This window comes from Oncorhynchus masou, chromosome 28 (genome assembly GCF_036934945.1).
Source record: "Oncorhynchus masou masou isolate Uvic2021 chromosome 28, UVic_Omas_1.1, whole genome shotgun sequence".
Classification (NCBI taxonomy): Eukaryota; Metazoa; Chordata; class Actinopteri; order Salmoniformes; family Salmonidae; genus Oncorhynchus; species Oncorhynchus masou.
Genome location: NC_088239.1, coordinates 72,758,966 through 72,780,133, shown reverse-complemented (window position 1 = coordinate 72,780,133; position 21,168 = coordinate 72,758,966). Strand labels below are relative to the sequence as shown.

General features: G+C 44.4%; 1 protein-coding gene across 1 annotated transcript in view; it reads left to right on the top strand.

The window, feature by feature from the left end:
• Positions 1–21,168, top strand: part of polm (polymerase (DNA directed), mu) — a 392,822-nt gene that overhangs the window by 81,172 nt on the left and 290,482 nt on the right. The gene's annotated exons all lie outside the window — the stretch shown is intronic.

Here is a 21,168-nt window from a genome sequence, read left to right as displayed (position 1 = left end):
TTACCATATAATATGGAGACAGAAACATAAACATTTTAACTTATCGTAGACATAATTGGAAATTATTAAATCCTTCCAATAGAAATGTGTCATGTATAGGTGTAATAGGTGGCAGGGAAGTCAGGCGCAGGAGAGTCAAACTGAGTGTAAAATGGAGTCTTTTAATAAAGTTCCACGAATATGCTCCATAACACTAAATGAACAAACAAACCAAACATGGGTACGAGGACCCGACGCGCACCTATGCAACAATCACACTATACTGACAATAAAACAATCTCTGACAAAGACATGAGGGGAAACAGAGGGTTAAATACACAACAGGTAATGAATGGGATTGAAAACAGGTGTGTGGGAAGACAAGACAAAACCAATGGAAAATGAAAAAAGGATCAATGATGGCTAGAAGACCGGTGACGTCGAACGCCGAGCACCGCCTGAACAAGGAGAGGCAACGACTTCGGCAGAAGTCGTGACAGTACACCCCCCGAAGCGCGGCTCCAGCTGCGCGTCGACACCGGCCTCGGGGACGACCCGGAGGGCGAGGTGCAGGGCGATCCAGATGGAGACGGTGGAATTCTGATAACATGGAAGGATCTAACACGTCCTCCACCGGAACCCAGCATATCTCCTCCGGCCCGTACCCCTCCCAGTCCACAAGGTACTGAAGGCCCCTCGCCCGACGTCTCGAATCCAAAATGGATCAAACAGAGTACGCCGGAACCCCCTCGATGTCTAGAGGAGGTGGAGGAACATCACGCACTTCAGCCTCCTGGAGCGGGCCAGCCACCATCGGCCTGAGGAGAGACACATGGAACGAGGGGTTATTACGGTAATGAGTGGGTAGTTGTAACCTATAACATACCTCGTTCACTCTCCTCAGGACTTTAAACGGCCCCACAAACCGCGGACCCAGCTTCCGGCAGAGCAGGCGAAGGGGCAGGTTTCGGGTCGAGAGCCAGACCCTGTCCCCTGGTGCGAACACTGGGGCCTCACTGCGGCGACGGTCTGCGCCAATTTTCTGGTGCCTTATGGCACGCTGAAGGTGGACGTGGGCTGCCTCCCAGGTTTCCTCAGCGTGCCGAAAACAATTGTCCACCGCAGGAGCCTCGGTCTGGCTCTGATGCCAAGGAGCCAGAACCGGCTGATACCCTAATACACATTGAAAGGGAGTAAGGTTAGTGGAGGAGTGACGTAGCGAGTTCTGAGCCATCTCTGCCCAGGGCACGAACTTCGCCCACTCCCCCAGCCGATCCTGGCAATAAGACCGCAGAAACCTACCCACATCCTGGTTAACTCTCTCCACCTGCCCATTACTCTCGGGGTGAAAACCTGAGGTAAGACTAACCGAGATCTCCAGACGCTCCATGAACGCCTTCCAGACCCTTGATGTGAACTGGGGACCCCGATCAGACACTATATCCTCAAGCACCCCATAGTGCCGGAAAACGTGTGTAAACAGGGCCTCTGCAGTTTGTAAGGCCGTAGGGAGACCGGGCAAAGGGAGGAGACGACAGGACTTTGAAAACCGATCCACAACGACCAGGATCGTGGTGTAACCCTGTGAAGGTGGAAGATCAGTCAAAAAATCCACCGACAGGTGCGACCATGGCCGTTGAGGAACGGGTAGAGGTTGTAGCTTACCTCTGGGCAGGTATCTAGGAGCCTTGCACTGGGCGCACACCGAACAGGAAGAAACATAAATCCTCACGTCCTTAGCTAAAGTGGGACTCCAGTACCTTCCTTCAAGACAGCGCATCGTCCGACCTATCCCAGGATGACCAGAGGAGGGTGACGTGTGAGCCCAATATATCAATCGGTCGCGGACAGCAGACGGAACGTACAGACGACCAGCTGGACACTCAGGGGGAGAAGGCTCTGCACGTGACGCCCGCTCAATGTCCGCGTCCTGCTCCCACACTACAGGCGCCACAAGACACGAAGCTGGGAGTATGGGAGTGGGATCCTTGGACCGCTCCTCTGTGTCATACAGCCGAGACAATGTGTCTGCCTTAACGTTCTAGGAGCCTGGTCTGTAAGAAAGAGTAAACACAAAACGAGTGAAAAACATGGCCCACCTTGCCTGGCGAGGATTCAATCTCTTCGCCTGCCGGATGTACTCCAGATTGCGGTGGTCAGTCCAGATGAGAAAAGGGTGTTTAGCCCCCTCAAGCCAATGCCTCCACACCTTCAAGGCTTCTACGACAGCTAACAGCTCTCGGTTCCCCACATCATAGTTTTGCTCCGCCGGGCTGAGTTTCTTGGAAAAGAAAGCACAGGGGCGAAGCTTCAGTGGCGTACCCGAACGCTGAGAGAGCACTGCTCCTATCCCAGCTTCGGATGCGTCCACCTCCACTATGAATGGCAAAGAGGGATCCGGATGAGCCAGCACAGGCACCGAGGTAAACAGAGTCTTCAGGTGCTCAAAAGCCCTGATCGCCTCAGCCGACCACTGCAAGCGCACCGGGCCCCCCTTTAGCAGTGAGGTAATGGGAGCTGCCACCTGCCCAAAACCCTGGATAAACCTCCGGTAGTAATTGGAAAACCCCAAAAAACGCTGCAACTCCTTTACCGTGGTTGGAGTCGGCCAATTACGCACGGCTGTAATGCGGTCGCTCTCCATCTCCACTCCTGAAGTGGAAATCCGATGCCCTAGGAAGGAGATGGATTGTTGGAAAAACAAACGTTTCTCAGCCTTGACATATAGATCATGCTCCAACAGGCGACCAAGCACCCTGCGCACCAGGGACACATGCTCGGCGCGTGTAGCAGAGTATATCAGAATATCATCGATATACACCACTACACCCTGCCTGTGCAGGTCCCTGAAGATCTCATCTACAAATGATTGGAAAACTGATGGAGCATTCATCAACCCATATGGCATGACCAGGTACTCATAATGACCTGAGGTAGTGCTAAATGCCGTCTTCCACTCATCACCCCTCTTAATACGCACCAGATTGTACGCACTCCTGAGATCCAATTTTGTGAAAAAACGTGCCCCGTGCATTAACTCAATAACCGTATTGATCAGAGGTAGCGGGTAACTATATTTCTCTGTGATTTTATTAAGACCTCGATAATCAATGCACGGGCGTAAACCGCCATCCTTTTTTTTCACAAAAAAGAAACTCGAAGAGACGGGTGAAATGGATGGCTGAATGAAACCCTGATGCAGGGATTCAGAGACATATGTCTCCATAGCCTCCGTCTCCGCTTGCGACAGGGGATACACGGGACTCTTGGGATATGCAGCGTCTACCAGGAGATCTATCGCACAATCCCCCCGTCGATGGGGTGGTAATTGAGTCGCCTTCTTTTTACAGAAGGCGAGAGCCAAACCGGCATATTCTGGGGGAATGCGCACAGTGGAGACCTGGTCTGGACTTTCCACCGTAGTAGCACCAACGGAAACCCCTAAACACCTACCTGAGCATTCTCGCGACCACCCCGTGAGAGCCCTCTGTGGCCAAGAAACAGTGGGGTTATGACAAACTAACCAGGGTAGGCCTAGCACCACAGAATACGCAGGAGAATCAATAAGGAAAAGACTAATCTTCTCCTTGTGACCCTCCTGCGTTATCATACACAAAGGTGCGGTTACCTCCCTGATAAACCCTGACCCTAATGGTCGACTATCTAAGGCATGAATAGGGAAAGGCATATCCACAGGAACAATAGGGATCCCTAAACTATGAGCTAGACTTTTATTAATGAAATTCCCAGCCGCACCTGAATCTACTAGTGCCTTATACTGGGAATGCAGTGAAAAATCAGGAAAAGAGACAGAGACAAACATTAGTGCAGCAGAGGGCTCTGGATGAGAATGGTGCCTACTCACCTGGGGTGACGCCAGAATGCCCTGCCTGCCCTCTCTATTCCCAGAGGAACCAACCCGGCACCGATCAGCAGTGTGCCCTCTGCGACCATGAATGATGCTCGAGCGGGAACCCCCTCCGGTCTCCCTGCGCACCATCCCTCCCAATTCCATAGGTTCGGGAGAGAGGGTGCGGGAGGATGGAACAACCAGACCCCGATCTAGACGTCCACGAGTAGCCAGCATGTTGTCCAGCTTGATGGACATGTCCACCAGCTGGTCGAAGGTGAGGGTGGTGTCTCTACAGGCCAGCTCCCGACGGACGTCCTCGCGTAGACTACAACGGTAATGGTCGATCAGGGCCCTGTCGCTCCATCCAGTGCCGGCAGCCAAGGTCCAAAACTCCAAATCAAAATCCTGGGCACTCCTCGTCTCCTGCCTCAGATGATAGAGGAGCTCACCCGCTGCTTTGCCTTCAGGTGGGTGATCGAATACTATCCGGAATTGGCGGGTGAACTCCTCAAAATGGTCCAACGCCGCATCCTCCCTTCTACACACAGCGCTGGCCCATTCCAGGGCTTTCCCGGTGAGGCATGAGACGAGGGCGTAACTCTTCTCACGGTCAGATGGTACTGGGGAGGCCGTGGCTAGATATATGTTCAGTTTGAGGAGGAAACCCTGGCAGCCGGCAGTATCTCCGTTGTATCCCGTGGGTAGGGATAAATGGATCCTCGATTCCGGAGAGGAAAAAATGTTCACGGGAGATTCCGGTTGTGGTGGTGGTGGTGCTGGAGAAACTCCCTGTCTCTCCCAGCGATCCATTTTCTGGACAATGTGCTCCATGACGGAGCTGATACAGTCAAGCTCCCTCGCTTGTTCCTGAACACGTTCCTCCAGGTCCATGGGCATAGTGTCCTCTCCTGCTGACTTCATATATATTGGTCAGAGATTCTGTCATGCATAGGTGTAATAGGTGGCAGGGAAGTCAGGCACAGAAGAGTCAAACTGAGTGTAAAATGAGTCTTTTAATAAAGTTCCACGAGTATGCTCCATAACACTAAATGAACAAACAAACCAAACATGGGTACGAGGACCCGACGCGCACCTATGCAACAATCACACTATACTGACAATAAAACAATCTCTGACAAAGACATGAGGGGAAACAGAGGGTTAAATACACAACAGGTAATGAATGGGATTGAAAACAGGTGTGTGGGAAGACAAGACAAAACCAATGGAAAATGAAAAAAGGATCAATGATGGCTAGAAGACCGGTGACGTCGAACGCCGAGCACCGCCCGAACAAGGAGAGGCAACGACTTCGGTAGAAGTCGTGACAAAATGAAAAAAAAAAACCGATTTAGTTACGAATTGAACTTTAATTAAATGAGTTGACTCTTCACATGGGATGATTTCACTGAACAACAAAAGAAAGGGAATATTGAATGATCCCCAATGATCCATCGCATCTCCCAAAAACATTTTCAACATACATCTGGAAAATGATAGTCTAGAAACTAAAGCTTTAGTTGTCTTCCTCTCAGGCTTCCATGTCTTCTCCCTGGACCTCCTCAATGTCCACCTCTTGAACATCAGACTCTGAGGCATCATCTTCACTGTCACTTTCCAACTTTGTTGAGGCTCAAAGTTTGGCTCAAAAAGCCTCACATTTTCCCAGGTGGCCACCAATTTGTTTACCCTTGTATTGGTCAGCCTGTTGCGTGCTTTGGTGTGTGTGTTCCCAAACAAGGACCAGTTGCACTCTGAGGCGGCTGATGTTGGTGGGATTTGGTGGATGACGGAGGCAACAGGGGAAAGAGCCTCAGATCCACAAAGTCCCTTCCACCAGGTGGCTGATGAGATATGTTGGCACGACTGCCATATTGCATGTCCATCCCAAAGCCCTTCCTTGGAAGTGTGCTTCGCCAGACTGCCAAGAACCTTGCCCTCATCCAGGCCAAGGTGGTGAGACATGGTAGTGATGACACCAAAGGTCTTGTTGAACTCTGCACCAGACAGGATGCCCTTGTCAACATACTTGGGGTCCAACATGTACCTGCGGCGTGTTTGGACTTCAGGCAGAGGTCTTCACGCTTTTTGATGTATTTCACAACTGCAGTTTCCTCTGCTTGGAGCAACAGTGAAGTGGGCAGGCAGTATGGATTTATTCTCTTACATCTGCAAGCAGAGTCTGAACATCAGACAGGATGGCATTGTCTCCCTCAATCCGTACAATAGCTACTGCTTTAGGTTTTAGGAGTTTCAGGTTGCTTACCATTTTCTCCCAAAATACTGTATGTCATATAAAATATACTCACCCTACCCAGTATTATAATCAAAACTCAGCTCAGACAGTCTAGTAGTATAGGTTGAATAGCATCTCATTAGTGTGCAAGGTCTTGAGAATCAGATGTACATGTGATGGAAGAATGCACTGTGCATGCAGAGGGTTGAAATTTCATTGAATTGTGGATAGTTTAACCAAAATATTCCATGAGACCTAGAATTGCCTTATGTGTATCCCACAAAAAAGGTTCACTGTTATAAGCTAACTTGTTTGATGAATTTAACTTCTTGTCGCACCCATTCCTTTATGGGGATAATTTTCATCAACATCCGCTGAATTGCAGAGCGCCAAATTCAAATTAAATTACTAAAAATATTTAATTTTTATGAAATCACAAGTGCAATATAGCAAAACACAGCTTAGCGTGTTGTTATTCCACCTGGCGTTTCAGATTTCAAAAAAGCTTTACAGCAAAAGCTATCCAAGTGTTTATGTTAGGACATCTCTCTCAGCAGACAAAACATTACAAACAGCTAGCAGCAAAGTAGATTGGTCACGAAAGTCAGAAAAGCAATAAAATGAACCGCTTACCTTTGATCTTCGGATGTTTGCACTCACGAGACTCCCAGTTACACAATAAATGTTCCTTTTGTTCGATAACGATTATTTTTATATCCAAAAACCTCCATTTGGTTGGCGCGTTTTGTTCAGAAATCCACAGGCTCATGCAGGTCATGACGGGCATTCGAAAATTCTAAATAGTAACCGTAAAGTTCGTAGAAACATGTCAAACGTTTTTTATAATCAATCCTCAGGTTGTTTTTAAAATAAATAATCGATAATATTTCAACCGGACCGTAGCTTTTTCAATAGGAGAGAGAGAGAAAATGTCTGCTCCAAGCTGTTGCACATGCAAAACTCTGCTGGCACCCAGCCATCCATTGATGCGATGTGATCCTTCTCGCTAATTTTTCAGAATAAAAGCCTGAAACTATGTCTAAAGACTGTTCACACCATGTGGATTGCAAACAAATGTTTCTGTACCAAATATTAAGTTCTGCTTTTCTGATATATCAAATACTTATGTCATGCAATAAAATGCAAATTCATTACTTAAAAATCATACAATGTGATTTTCTGGATTTTTGTTTTAGATTCCGTCTCTCACAGTTGAAGTGTACCTATGATAAAAAATTACAGACCTCTACATGCTTTGTAAGTAGGAAAACCTGCAAAATCGTCAGTGTATCAAATACTTGTTCTCCCCACTGTACATTCCTTTCTTTCTAGGTCTATGCTACATAACCCCTTCCTAATGAACAAACATTATTCATCATAATATAAATATAGGGTAGAATTCTGTTAGTTATAGTTCTACTTTGAAGTATACATCATTTAGTCATTATTCATAAAAATCCCATAACAGGCATGCAATGGAACAGGGAGATTCGTTTATCTTAGGCACTTCCTTGTTGGATTTTCTTCAGGTTTTCGCCTGCAATATCAGTTCTGTTATACTCACAGACAATATTCTGACAGTTTTGGAAACTGTATAGTTTTTTCTATCCTAATCTGACAATTATATGCATATTCTAGATTCTGGGCCTGAGAAATAGGCAGTTTCATTTGGGTACGTTTTTGTTAATATAATTTCATAATTCCAATATGTTTTCATTAATTGAATTATCTTAGTCTATTATATGAGAATTTGTAAGATTCTTATTTGCATAAAATAGACAGAGACCAGTCTAATCAAAATTAGATAATAGTATTTATTCTCGAAGCGCGCTGCCGTGTAACCACGAACAACAGTTTATATACAAAATATGACGTCATATGTTATAACAAGTCCTTTCTCCAACAGTTCAAAAGTTTATTCCCACCCCTTCGCTCTCTCACTCCAGACACACAGTTAAGTTGAGATTAAACTTCTGAAGTCTTCATCCATCACCATTCAGCAGACAGTTCCAGCTAATGGAAAACCTAAAAAAACACACACTGCCTTATCTAAACATCCCAGAGCTAAGTTGAGTCGGTTCAACCATAGGTTAACGACCCTTTTTGCTTACTTAAAAACCCACAATTCCAGTCCTATCCAACCTGGCTGGAATGGTATTTATTTTATTTAATTACCCCCTGTTTCATGCTCCACAATCATGTAACGATTTGGGTGTTGTGGTGTGAAGTTAGGCGCAGGAAACAGAGAGTTCAATATAGTGCTCTTTTAATGCACACACGGTGAACAACGGCCACCCCACAAAACACTGGGTGCTCAAAACAAATGCCCCAAACGCAGGGACGAAAACAGTCCAGTAAAATCCACGAACAGAAACAAACACGTTCGACTCCAACATACACAACTGCACAAATAAACAGGCGGGCCGGCTGACTAATAAAGCCCAACTAATTACCACAAACTCATAACAGGTGTAATCAATAAACACACAAGGAGGGGAGGAAAGAATCAGTGGCAGCTAGTAGGCCGGCGACGACGACCGCCGAGCGACACCCGAACGGGAAGGGGAGCCACTTTCGGTCGGAGTCGTGAAAAATCCCTTCCTTATGAATTAATATTGTTAATCAGATATAATAAAACAGAGTAGAGTTTAATTAGTTATAGTTCTATTTCAAATGTATATATTGTTTAGTCATTATTCATAAAATTCCTAACAGTTTTTCATCCAAACATCAAAATACTGCCCCCTACACTCAACAGGTTAAGCAAAATTCCCCAAATTCATTAACTTCCCATGGAAGAATTATGGAAAATGTCCGACCCATTACAACCCTAGATATGACTTCAGGTGTACTAAAGTATTACTATAGTTTTGCTATGTTATTACTACAGGTTTACTACAGTATTACTATAGTATTACTATGTTATTACTACAGTTGTACTTCAGTATTAGGTGTGAGAAGTTAGCTAATGTAGCAAACTGTTGATAGATGTACAGTACAGTATGTAAGAGTTGGATTTGAGGATGTGATCGTGCTCAGTCAGTGGAGTGTTGAAGTGATCTGTTGACTCGTATGTATCTTGTGTACAGCAGAACATTTGGGGTTTTGCACATACAGAATTATCATTATTTGGCTGATAATGGGGGCCTTGAGGGAAAAATGGGCTGATTCTGGTCCCAGTCCGTCCCTTGTGTGCAGAGGTTTGTTTACAGGCCTCTGTAACTGTGATCTTGTCATTCTGTCCCTATGTAGTGTGTATCTGTAGGGTTCGGTGAGGTTATTGATCCTGTATGTCTCTGTATCTGTTTATACTCTACACTTCTACCTTTCCAGTTCGTATAGAGACCCTTTCAATAGGAATTCTTGAATATATTTTTTTAGCTTTGTTATTTCTGTGTCCTCGGTCTGTGAAATTGTATAAGTGTAGTTCAATAACCTGACTGTTTAACCTGTGTAATAATTCAATAACCTGACAGTTTAACCTGTGTAACAGTTCAATAACCTGACAGTTTAACCTGTGTAACAATTCAATAACCTGAAAGTTTAACCTGTGTAACAGTTCAATAACCTGACAGTTTAACCTGTGTAACAACTCAATAACCTGACAGTTTAACCTGTGTAACAGTTCAATAACCTGACAGTTTAACCTGTGTAACAGCTCAATAACCTGACAGTTTAACCTGTGTAACAGTTCAATAACCTGACAGTTCAACCTGTGTAACAGTTCAATAACCTGACAGTTTAACCTGTGTAACAATTCAATAACCTGACAGTTTAACCTGTGTAACAACTCAATAACCTGACAGTTTAGCCTGTGTAACAGTTCAATAACCTGACAGTTTAACCTGTGTAACAGTTCAATAACCTGACAGTTTAACCTGTGTAACAGCTCAATAACCTGACAGTTTAGCCTGTGTAACAGTTCAATAACCTGACAGTTTAACCTGTGTAATAATTCAATAACCTGACAGTTTAACCTGTGTAACAGCTCAATAACCTGACAGTTTAACTTGTGTAACAGTTCAATAACCTGACAGTTTAACCTGTGTAATAATTCAATAACCTGAAAGTTTAACCTGTGTAACAGTTCAATAACCTGACAGTTTAACCTGTGTAACAACTCAATAACCTGACAGTTTAACCTGTGTAACAGTTCAATAACCTGACAGTTTAACCTGTGTAACAGCTCAATAACCTGACAGTTTAACCTGTGTAACAGTTCAATAACCTGACAGTTCAACCTGTGTAACAGTTCAATAACCTGACTGTTTAACCTGTGTAACAATTCAATAACCTGACAGTTTAACCTGTGTAACAACTCAATAACCTGACAGTTTAGCCTGTGTAACAGTTCAATAACCTGACAGTTTAACCTGTGTAACAGTTCAATAACCTGACAGTTTAACCTGTGTAACAGCTCAATAACCTGACAGTTTAGCCTGTGTAACAGTTCAATAACCTGACAGTTTAACCTGTGTAATAATTCAATAACCTGACAGTTTAACCTGTGTAACAGCTCAATAACCTGACAGTTTAACTTGTGTAACAGTTCAATAACCTGACAGTTTAACCTGTGTAATAATTCAATAACCTGACAGTTTAACCTGTGTAACAGCTCAATAACCTGACAGTTTAACCTGTGTAACAGCTCAATAACCTGACAGTTTAACCTGTGTAACAGTTCAATAACCTGACAGTTTAACCTGTGTAATAATTCAATAATCTGACAGTTTAACCTGTGTAACAGCTCAATAACCTGACTGTTTAACCTGTGTAACAGCTCAATAACCTGACAGTTTAACCCGTGTAACAGTTCAATAACCTGACAGTTTAACCTGTGTAATAATTCAATAACCTGACAGTTTAACCTGTGTAACAACTCAATAACCTGACAGTTTAGCCTGTGTAACAGTTCAATAACCTGACAGTTTAACCTGTGTAACAGTTCAATAACCTGGCAGTTTAACCTGTGTAACAGTTCAATAACCTGGCAGTTTAACCTGTGTAATAATTCAATAACCTGACAGTTTAACCTGTGTAACAGTTCAATAACCTGGCTTGCCATAACAAAGGGGTTCAGTACTTGTTGACTCAAGACATTTCATCTTTTCATTTTAAATTAATTCGTAAAAACAATTTGAAAAACATAATTCCACATTGTGGGAGAAAAAAACAATCTACATTTAATATATTTTAAATTCAGGCTGTAACACAACAAAATGTGGAAAAAGTCAAGGGATGTGAATACTTTCTGAGGGTACTGTATATGAAATATATCTACAAGGAAAATGGAATGTGTGTTTAAAGTCTATTCTACTCTTTTCTGTTCTGTTTAGTCCATTGCATGATATTAGACCTCTAGGTGGTAATGTGGAGCTGTTTCCTGATTCTGGTATTCCAGTAAAAATATATTTTACAGTAACATAATTATGCTGTAATATTTTTTATAGAGAAATGACTTCCCTTTGGGAGACATGGTCCCATGTGCCATTTGCACATGTGTATAAAAACTCACAGATGTCCCTTCCTTTCTGCCTCTCTTGGGGCAACCCAAGTGTGTGTTTTGGGGTGCGTACACATGCGATGCGTATACATTCATGTGCATTTGCGGTGTATATGCCCGCATGTGTGCGGATGTGTGTTTGCGGTGTGCTTATGTGCGTGCATGTGTGTATGTGTGTGCATGTGTGTATGTGTGTGCATGTGTGTATGTGTGTGTGCATGTGTGTATGTGTGTGCATGTGTGTATGTGTGTGCATGCGTGTATGTGCGTGCATGCGTGTATGTGTGTGCATGTGTGTATGTGCGTGTGTGCGTGCATGCGTGTATGTGCGTGCATGCATGTATGTGCGTGCATGTGTTTATGTGTGTGCATGTGTGTATGTGTGTGCATGTGTGTATGTGTGTGTATGTGTGTATGTGTGTGCATGTGTGTATGTGTGTGCATGTGTGTATGTGCGTGCATGTGTGTATGTGTGTGCATGTGTGTATGTGTGTGCATGTGTGTATGTGTGTGCATGTGTGTATGTGTGTGTGTATGTGTGTATGTGCGTGCATGTGTGTATGTGCGTGACGAGCTTGGGACAGATGGAGAAAGTAATCTCCTTTGACGATATTCCCTGATATCTTCCACTGCCCATCTATCACTTAGAGTACTGGAATCGAATACAGAGGATGTAGTTGGTAAGTGACGTTTAGATATTATTTCAGGGCTCTCTCCAAGTGTTTACTTCCCTGACCTCATTCTAGTCACAACCAGGGCCGGCCAGCTCATTCAGCAGGATTAGGCGGCAGATTGAAAAGGGCAGCATTTTCTGAGCTAAACTAACCAAGATGCATCTTCAACAACACATAAAACATCACATAATGCTGCCCCAAAACAATGACAATTTCTCTCTCAACCAGTGGCATATGGGCCTTTTAGATGAGAGCTGATGCTGCCCTGTGATAGGCAGTGCCCACTTTGTCAAAGGCAGGGATGCAAAATATTTATCTTGTCCATTCCCAGTGCGCCTCTCCAGGGTGTTGTTGGAGAGACGCATCGCTGCTGAGCTCCACCAACATTCTGTTAAAAAAATGTTATCTAACATAAATCATTTAGCAGATATAGCATATGGTAGTGATACAGTGATACAGAAACTTTTTACATCATGCAGGTTTCTCCAATCAAATAGCCTGACCTAAATAGCACCCAATCAAATAGCCTGACCTAAATAGCACCCAATCAAATAGCCTGACCTAAATAGCACCCAATCAAATAGCCTGACCTAAATAGCACCCAATCAAAACAAAATGCGCTGACATGTTAACAAACAACATATTCTAAAAACAGGACAAGTCAAAGTCAAATGGACAATATGGAATGGATGGTCAGGCTACTCACAACTGCTGTCCAGGAGTTTGATCCAGTGGGCTAAATGTTCATGATCAGTTGTTTTAAGTTCGTATCCATACACATTTTATCAGCTGATCATAGCTAAAAAGAAAATCCTTCTGCATTTCCCGCTGTGTAAATACACTGCAAATAGGCTCAGGATAACTCCTCCTGATAAAGTCGGGTAGCTGATATTCAGAGCTTAAATAGCCAAATTGATTAGTCACAGGAATCCGGACTAATAAATCCAATGCAACGGCCTGTTTTAAAAAACAATGGGCCTAACACATGGATGGGCATTCATAAAATTCCATTGCTAGCTGACATGGTAAGCTACACCCCAGTAAGGACGGACTGACGCCAATGTCTTTTTTTGGTCCTGTACGAACCAGCTGTCTTTTTTTGGTGTTTTCCAAACAGTAGGCCAACCCCTCTTTTACGCTACTGCTACTCTCTGTTCATCACATAGTCACTTTAACCATATCTACATGTACAGTGCCTTGCGAAAGTCTTCGGCCCCCTTGAACTTTGCGACCTTTTGCCACATTTCAGGCTTCAAACATAAAGATATAAAACTGTATTTTTTTGTGAAGAATCAACAACAAGTGGGACACAATCATGAAGTGGAACGACATTTATTGGATATTTCAAACTTTTTTAACAAATCAAAAACTGAAAAATTGGGCGTGCAAAATTATTCAGCCCCCTTAAGTTAATACTTTGTAGCACCACCTTTTGCTGCGATTACAGCTGTAAGTCGCTTGGGGTGTCTCTATCAGTTTTGCACATCGACAGACTGAAATTTTTTCCCATTTCTCCTTGCAAAACAGCTCGAGCTCAGTGAGGTTGGATGGAGAGCATTTGTGAACAGCAGTTTTCAGTTCTTTCCACAGATTCTCGATTGGATTCAGGTCTGGACTTTGACTTGGCCATTCTAACACCTGGATATGTTTATTTTTGAACCATTCCATTGTAGATTTTGCTTTATGTTTTGGATCATTGTCTTGTTGGAAGACAAATCTCCGTCCCAGTCTCAGGTCTTTTGCAGACTCCATCAGGTTTTCTTCCAGAATGGTCCTGTATTTGGCTCCATCCATCTTCCCTGTCCCTGCTGAAGAAAAGCAGGCCCAAACCATGATGCTGCCACCACCATGTTTGACAGTGGGGATGGTGTGTTCAGGGTTATGAGCTGTGTTGCTTTTACGCCAAACATAACGTTTTGCATTGTTGCCAAAAAGTTCAATTTTGGTTTCATCTGACCAGAGCACCTTCTTCCACATGTTTGGTGTGTCTCCTGGGTGGCTTGTGGCAAACTTTAAACGACACTTTTTATGGATATCTTTAAGAAATGGCTTTCTTCTTGCCACTGTTCCATAAAGGCCAGATTTGTGCAATATACGACTGATTGTTGTCCTATGGACAGAGTCTCCCACCTCAGCTGTAGATCTCTGCAGTTCAGAGTGATCATGGGCCTCTTGGCTGCATCTCTGATCAGTCTTCTCCTTGTATGAGCTGAAAGTTTAGAGGGACGGCCAGGTCTTGGTAGATTTGCAGTGGTCTGATACTCCTTCCATTTCAATATTATCGCTAGCACAGTGCTCCTTGGGATGTTTAAAGCTTGGGAAATCTTTTTGTATCCACATCCGGCTTTAAACTTCTTCACAACAGTATCTCGGACCTGCCTGGTGTGTTCCTTGTTCTTCATGATGCTCTCTGCGCTTTTAACGGACCTCTGAGACTATCACAGTGCAGGTGCATTTATACGGAGACTTGATTACACACAGGTGGATTGTATTTATCATCATTAGTCATTTAGGTCAACATTGGATCATTCAGAGATCCTCACTGAACTTCTGGAGAGAGATTGCTGCACTGAAAGTAAAGGGGCTGAATAATTTTGCATGCCCAATTTTTCAGTTTTTGATTTGTTAAAAAAGTTTGAAATATCCAATAAATGTCGTTCCACTTCATGATTGTGTCCCACTTGTTGTTGATTCTTCACAAAAAAAATACAGTTTTATATCTTTATGTTTGAAGCCTGGAATGTGGCAAAAGATCGCAAAGTTCAAGGGGGCCGAATACTTTCGCAAGGCACTGTATATACAGTGAGTGCAAATGAGGTAAGATAAGGGAGGTAAGGCAATAAATAGGCCATGGTGGCGAAGTAATTACAATATAGCAATTAAACACTGGAATGGTAGATGTGCAGAAGATGAATGTGCAAGTAGAGATACTGGGGTGCAAAAGAGCAAGATAAATAAATAAATACTGTAGGGGGAATGAGGTAGGTAGATAGATGGGCTGTTTACAGATGGGCTCTGCACAGGTGCTGTGATCTGTGAGCTGCACTGACAGCTGGTGCTTAAAGCTAGTGAGGGAGATATGAGTCTCCAACTTCAGAGATTTTTGCAGTTTGTTCCAGTCATTGGCAGCAGAGAACTGGAAGGAACGACGACCAAAGGAGGAATTGGCTTTGGGAGTGACCAGTGAGATATATCTGCTGGAGCGCGTGCTACGAATGGGTGCTGCTAAGATGACCAGGGAGCTGAGATAAGGCGGGCTTTACCTAGCAGAGACTCGTAGATAACCTGTAGCCAGTGGGTTTGGCGACGAGTATGAAGCGAGGGCCAACCAACGAGAGCGTACAGGTCGCAATGGTGGGTAGTGTATGGGGCTTTGATGACAAAACGGATGGCACTGTGATAGACTGCATCCAGTTTGTTAAGTAGAGTGTTGGAGGCTATTTTATAGATGACATCACCGAAGTCGAGGATAGGTAGGATGGTCAGTTTTACGAGGGTATGTTTGGCAGCATGAGTGAAGGATGCTTTGTTGCGATATATGAAGCCAATTCTAGATTTAATTTTGGATTGGAGATGCTTAATGAGAGTCTGGAAGGAGAGTTTACAGTCTAACCAGACACCTAGGTATTTGTAGTTGTCCACGTATTCTAAGTCAGAGCCGTCCAGAGTAGTGATGCTGGACGGGCGAGCAGGTGCGGGCAGAGATAGGTTGAATAGCATGCATTTAGTTTCCCCTGCGTTTAAGAGCAGTTGGAGGCCACGGAAGGAGAGTTGAATGGCATTGAAGCTTGTCTGGAGGTTAGTTAACACAGTCTCCAAAGAGGGGCCAGAAGTATACAGAATGGTGTCGTCTGCGAAGAGGTGTACCAGAGAATCACCAGCAGCAAGAGCAACATTATTGATGTATACAGAGAAGAGACGGCTCAAGGATTGAACCCTGTGGCACCCCCATAGAGACTGCCAGAGGTCTGGACAACAAGCCCTCCGATTTGACACACTGAACTCTATCAGAGAAGTAGTTGGTAGACCAGGTGAGGCAATCATTTGAGAAACCGAGGCTGTCGAGTCTGCCAATAAGAATGTGTTGATTGACAGAGTCGAAAGCCTTGGCCAGGTTGATGAATACGGCTGCAGAGTAATGTCTCTTATCGATGGCAGTTATGATGTCATTTAGGACCTTTAGGACCACTGTGACTATAACGCTCGTCTGAAGAAGAGGACCAAAGCGCAGTGTGGTACGTGTTCATGATAATTTATTCAAATTGAACACTGACACAAAATAACAAAGTGGAACAAAACAAAACAGTTCTGTCTGGTGCAGACACAAAACAGAAAACAACTACCCACAAACCCAGGTGGGAAAAAGGCTAGCTAAGTATGATTCTCAATCATAGACAACGATAGAGAGCTGCCTCTGATTGAGAACCACACCTGGCCAAACACAAAGAAATAGAAAACATAGAAATAAAGAAACTAGAATGCCCACCCTAGTCACACCCTGGCCTAACCAAAATAGAGAATAAAAACCTCTCTATGGCCAGGGCGTGACAGTGACAAATAAACTTTGATTTGATATAGATGGCCATTCCTAAAATGTAATTTCAGGTGACACTGTAGGCTATACTTCAGTAAGAACGGACTGACGCATTTTGGATGTCTTTTTTTGGTCCTGTCCAGACCCAATGTCTTTTTTTGGTCCTGTCCAGACTGGATGTCTTTTTTTGGTCCTGTCCAGACTGGATGTCTTTTTTTGGTCCTGTCCAGACCCAATGTCTTTTTTGGTCCTGTCCAGACCCAATGTCTTTTTTTGGTCCTGTCCAGACCCGATGTCTTTTTTTGGTCCTGTCCAGACTGGATGTCTTTTTTTGGTCCCGTCCAGACCCGATGTCTTTTTTTGGTCCTGTCCAGACTGGATGTCTTTTTTTGGTCCCGTCCAGACCCGATGTCTTTTTTTGGTCCTGTCCAGACTGGATGTCTTTTTTTGGTCCTGTCCAGACTGGATGTCTTTTTTTGGTCCTGTCCAGATTGGATGTCTTTTTTTGGTCCTGTCCAGATTGGATGTCTTTTTTTGGTCCTGTCCAGACCCAATGTCTTTTTTTGGTCCTGTCCAGACCCGATGTCTTTTTTTGGTCCTGTCCAGACCCAATGTCTTTTTTTGGTCCTGTCCAGACCCAATGTCTTTTTTTGGTGCAGACGTCTATGATTAGTTCAGATTTTGTCTGGTCGAGACCAGCCCTGATTTGGCCCAAACATACATAAAATTATGTCTATAAATTATGTCTTTTCAACTCTAATTCAGAACTGAAAATGAACCTGATTTCAACGTCAGGAAAATGCGTATTTTCAACATTTCATTCAGAACCGAAATGGAACCGAACTTCAATGCCTGGAAAAATAAGTATTTTAGACTGGGACTATCCTTGTATGGGTGGAATTTTTTTTGTCTGGCCTAGGAGGGCAGAATGGCCAGGACTGGCCCTGGTCACAACCCTGCCCACTGACATCCAGATGTGGCGAGTTGAGCCATATTGTGTTTCTGTCATTATTTTTTATATCCTAGTCAGAGGAAACAGAGGACATGGCAGATCTTTGTCTAATTGTCTCCTTCCTATCACAGGATGAAATGTGATCACAGTGCTGACATCACCACTACACACAATATTGTATGACTCTATTGTCTGTGTAAGACTATTGTATGACTCTATTGTCTATGTGTATGGTTCTATTGTCCATGATTAGGCTTGTATTGGATGGATGCAGCTTTACCCCAGACTAAAAGCTGAGCGTGTTTAGAGGCAATTTGTGTTGTATAGAATGAACACAGTTACCATAATTGCCACATGGTTATTATTGGCTCCAAGGTCATGTAGCCTCATCATCATTTGGCTGCATGACAATCAACCATAAGCTTCCCCAAGTTGCTACGGTGGTTGAAAGCCACTTGTCTTCATCCATCCCCCATCAGGCCTTGAATGTATATGTAACGCTCATAGTCGTAAGGAAGTGTGGACCAAAGCACAGCGTGGAAAGAGTTCATGATTTTTTTTGTCAAGAATCACTCAAACAAAAATAACAAATACAAAAACGAAAGCAAACAGTTCTGTCAGGCACAGATACTAAACGGAAAACACCTGTAACGGTTTTCTTTAGTTGAAGGAGAGGAGGACCAAAACGCAGCGTGGTGGTTATTCATGTTTAATTTAAAAAAAATACACTATACATGAATAAACTAACAAAACGTGAAAACTCAAAAACAGCCCTATCTGGTGCAAACACAGAGACAGGAACAATCACCCACCAACACACAGTGAAACCCAGGCTACCTAAGTATAATTCTCAATCAGAGACAACTAATGACACCTGCCTCAGATTGAGAACCATACTAGGCCGAAACATAGAAATACCCAAATCATAGAAAAACAAACATAGACTGCCCACCCCAACTCATGCCCTGACCATACTAAATAATGACAAAACAAAGGAAATAAAGGTCAGAACGTGACAGTACCCCCCCCCCAAGGTGCGGACTCCGGCCGCAAAACCTTAACCTATAGGGGAGGGTCTGGGTGGGCGTCTGTCCGCGGTGGCGGCTCTGGCGCAGGACGCGGAACACTTCACCAACGTTTTAGTCCGCCTTCTTGTCCGCTTCCGTGGCCTCCTAACCACGGTGACCCTACTAAATGACCCCACTGGACTGAGGGGCAGCTCGGGACAGAGGGGCGGAAGCTCTGGACAGAGGGGCGGAAGCTCTGGACAGAGGGGCGGAAGCTCTGGACAGAGGGGCGGAAGCTCTGGACAGAGGGGCGGAAGCTCTGGACAGAGGGGCGGAAGCTCTGGACAGAGGGGCGGAAGCTCTGGGCTGAGGGGCTCTGGCGCCTCTGGGCTGAGTGGCTCTGGCTGACTGGCGGCACTGCCGGCCCCTGGCTGACTGGCGGCACTGGCGGCCCCTGGCGGCACTGGCGGCCCCTGGCTGACTGGCGGCACTGGCGGCTTCTTGCAGACTGGCAGCTCCTTGCAGACTGGCGGCACTGGCGGCTCCTTGCAGACTGGCGGCTCCGGGCAGACTGGCGGCACTGGCGGCGCTGGGCAGACTGGCGGCACTGGCGGCGCTGGGCAGACTGGCGGCACTGGGCAGACGGGTAGCTCAGATGGCGCTGGGCAGACGGGAAGCTCCGGCAACGCTGGAGAGGAAGGCTCTGGCAGCGCTGGACTGAGTAGCTCTGGCGCCTCTGGAATGAGGGGCTCTAGCACCTCTGGACTGAGGGGCGGGAGCTCTGGCAGCGCCAAACAGGCAGGAGACTCCGGCAGCGCTGGAGAGGAGGAAGGCTCTAGCAGCGCTGGCCTGAGGAGCTTCTGGCGCCTCTGGAATGAGGGGCGGGAGCTCTGGCTGCGCTGGAGAGGAGGAAGGCTCCGGCAGTGCTGGACAGGCGGGAGCACCTGTAGGGACACGTGACAACACCCCACAAAACCCAAACAGAAAATGACAACTATTATATGATCCCCAATCAGAGACAACGATAGACAGCTGCCTCTGATTGGGAACCACACTAGGAAAAAACAACAAAGAAATAGAAATCATAAATTCTCCCACCCGAGTCGCACCCTGACCTAACCAAACATAAAGAATAAATAAGGATCTCTAAGGTCAGGGTGTGACAGTATGTGAGATATGTTCACTGGTGCTGTGGTCTTCTTTTACCAAGTGATGGATTGTGAAGGGTATATCACTTTGCAGGCTTGTTGCTCTTCATGTAGAAAAAACCTAGGCGCCAAGCCTTAAATAACACACCTGATTCAACTGAAATCTTGATTGAAGAATATGATATGATATGTTGAAACAGGTCTCATACTGCATGGACTGGAGGTCAGGGCCAAGGCTTTAGACTAGATTCTAGACACATACATCTGTTTGACTTTGTATGTTAGCTCAACAGCACTGAACAGTCTTGGAACCACAGGGCTAAAACATTCAGCCATGCAGGAACCAAACTGGCATATCGCAAACATCCTGAGGACAGTTTAAGATGTTGTTGGTGGTATTTGGGTTCCTCTTCTGACATGTAGCAGACAGCAGTACAAGGCCATGGGTAATTTCCTGCTCATATACATAGTTGGGACTTGACAGCAGTGTTTGGTCTTCATCGTGGTTCAAGTTCTTAGATGGTTCATGAGATTGGTACAGAGATTGGTACATAGTACAGCCACTGTGTGAGATGATGAAACATTGTCCACTAGTGAAAACTTTTTCACCTGGTGTAAAATGTTGTTGTACAGTATAAAATGGTATCTGTTTTATAGGTACACTACTGTTCAAAAGTTTGTGGTCACTTAGAAATGTCCCTGTTTTTGAAAGAAAAGCAAATTTTTTGTCCATTAAAATAACATAAAATGTATCAGAAATACAGTGTAGACAATGGTTGCTGATAACGGGCCTCTGTACTCTGTACAAATCAGCCGTTTCCAGCTACAATAGTAATTCACAACATTACTATTGTAGCTGGAAAATAATGATTTTTAATGGAATATCTACATAGGTGTACAGAGGCCAGTTATCAGCAACCATCACCCCTGTTTTCCAAAGACAGTTTGTGCTAGCTAATCCAAGTGTATCATTTTAAAAGGCTAATTGATCATTAGAAAACCCTTTTCCAATTATGTTAGCACAGCTGAAAACTGTTGTCCTGATTAAAGAAGCAATAAAACTGTCCTTCTTTAGACTAGTTGAGTATCTGGAGCATCAGCATTTGTGGGTTCGATTACAGGCTCAAATTGGCCAGAAACAAATAACTTTCTTCTGAAACTTGTCAGCCTATTCTTGTTCTGAGAAATGAAGGCTATTCCATGTGAAAAATTGTCAAGAAACTGAAGATGTCGTACAACGCTGTGTACTATGTTCAATATATGCATCATAATGCATATCATC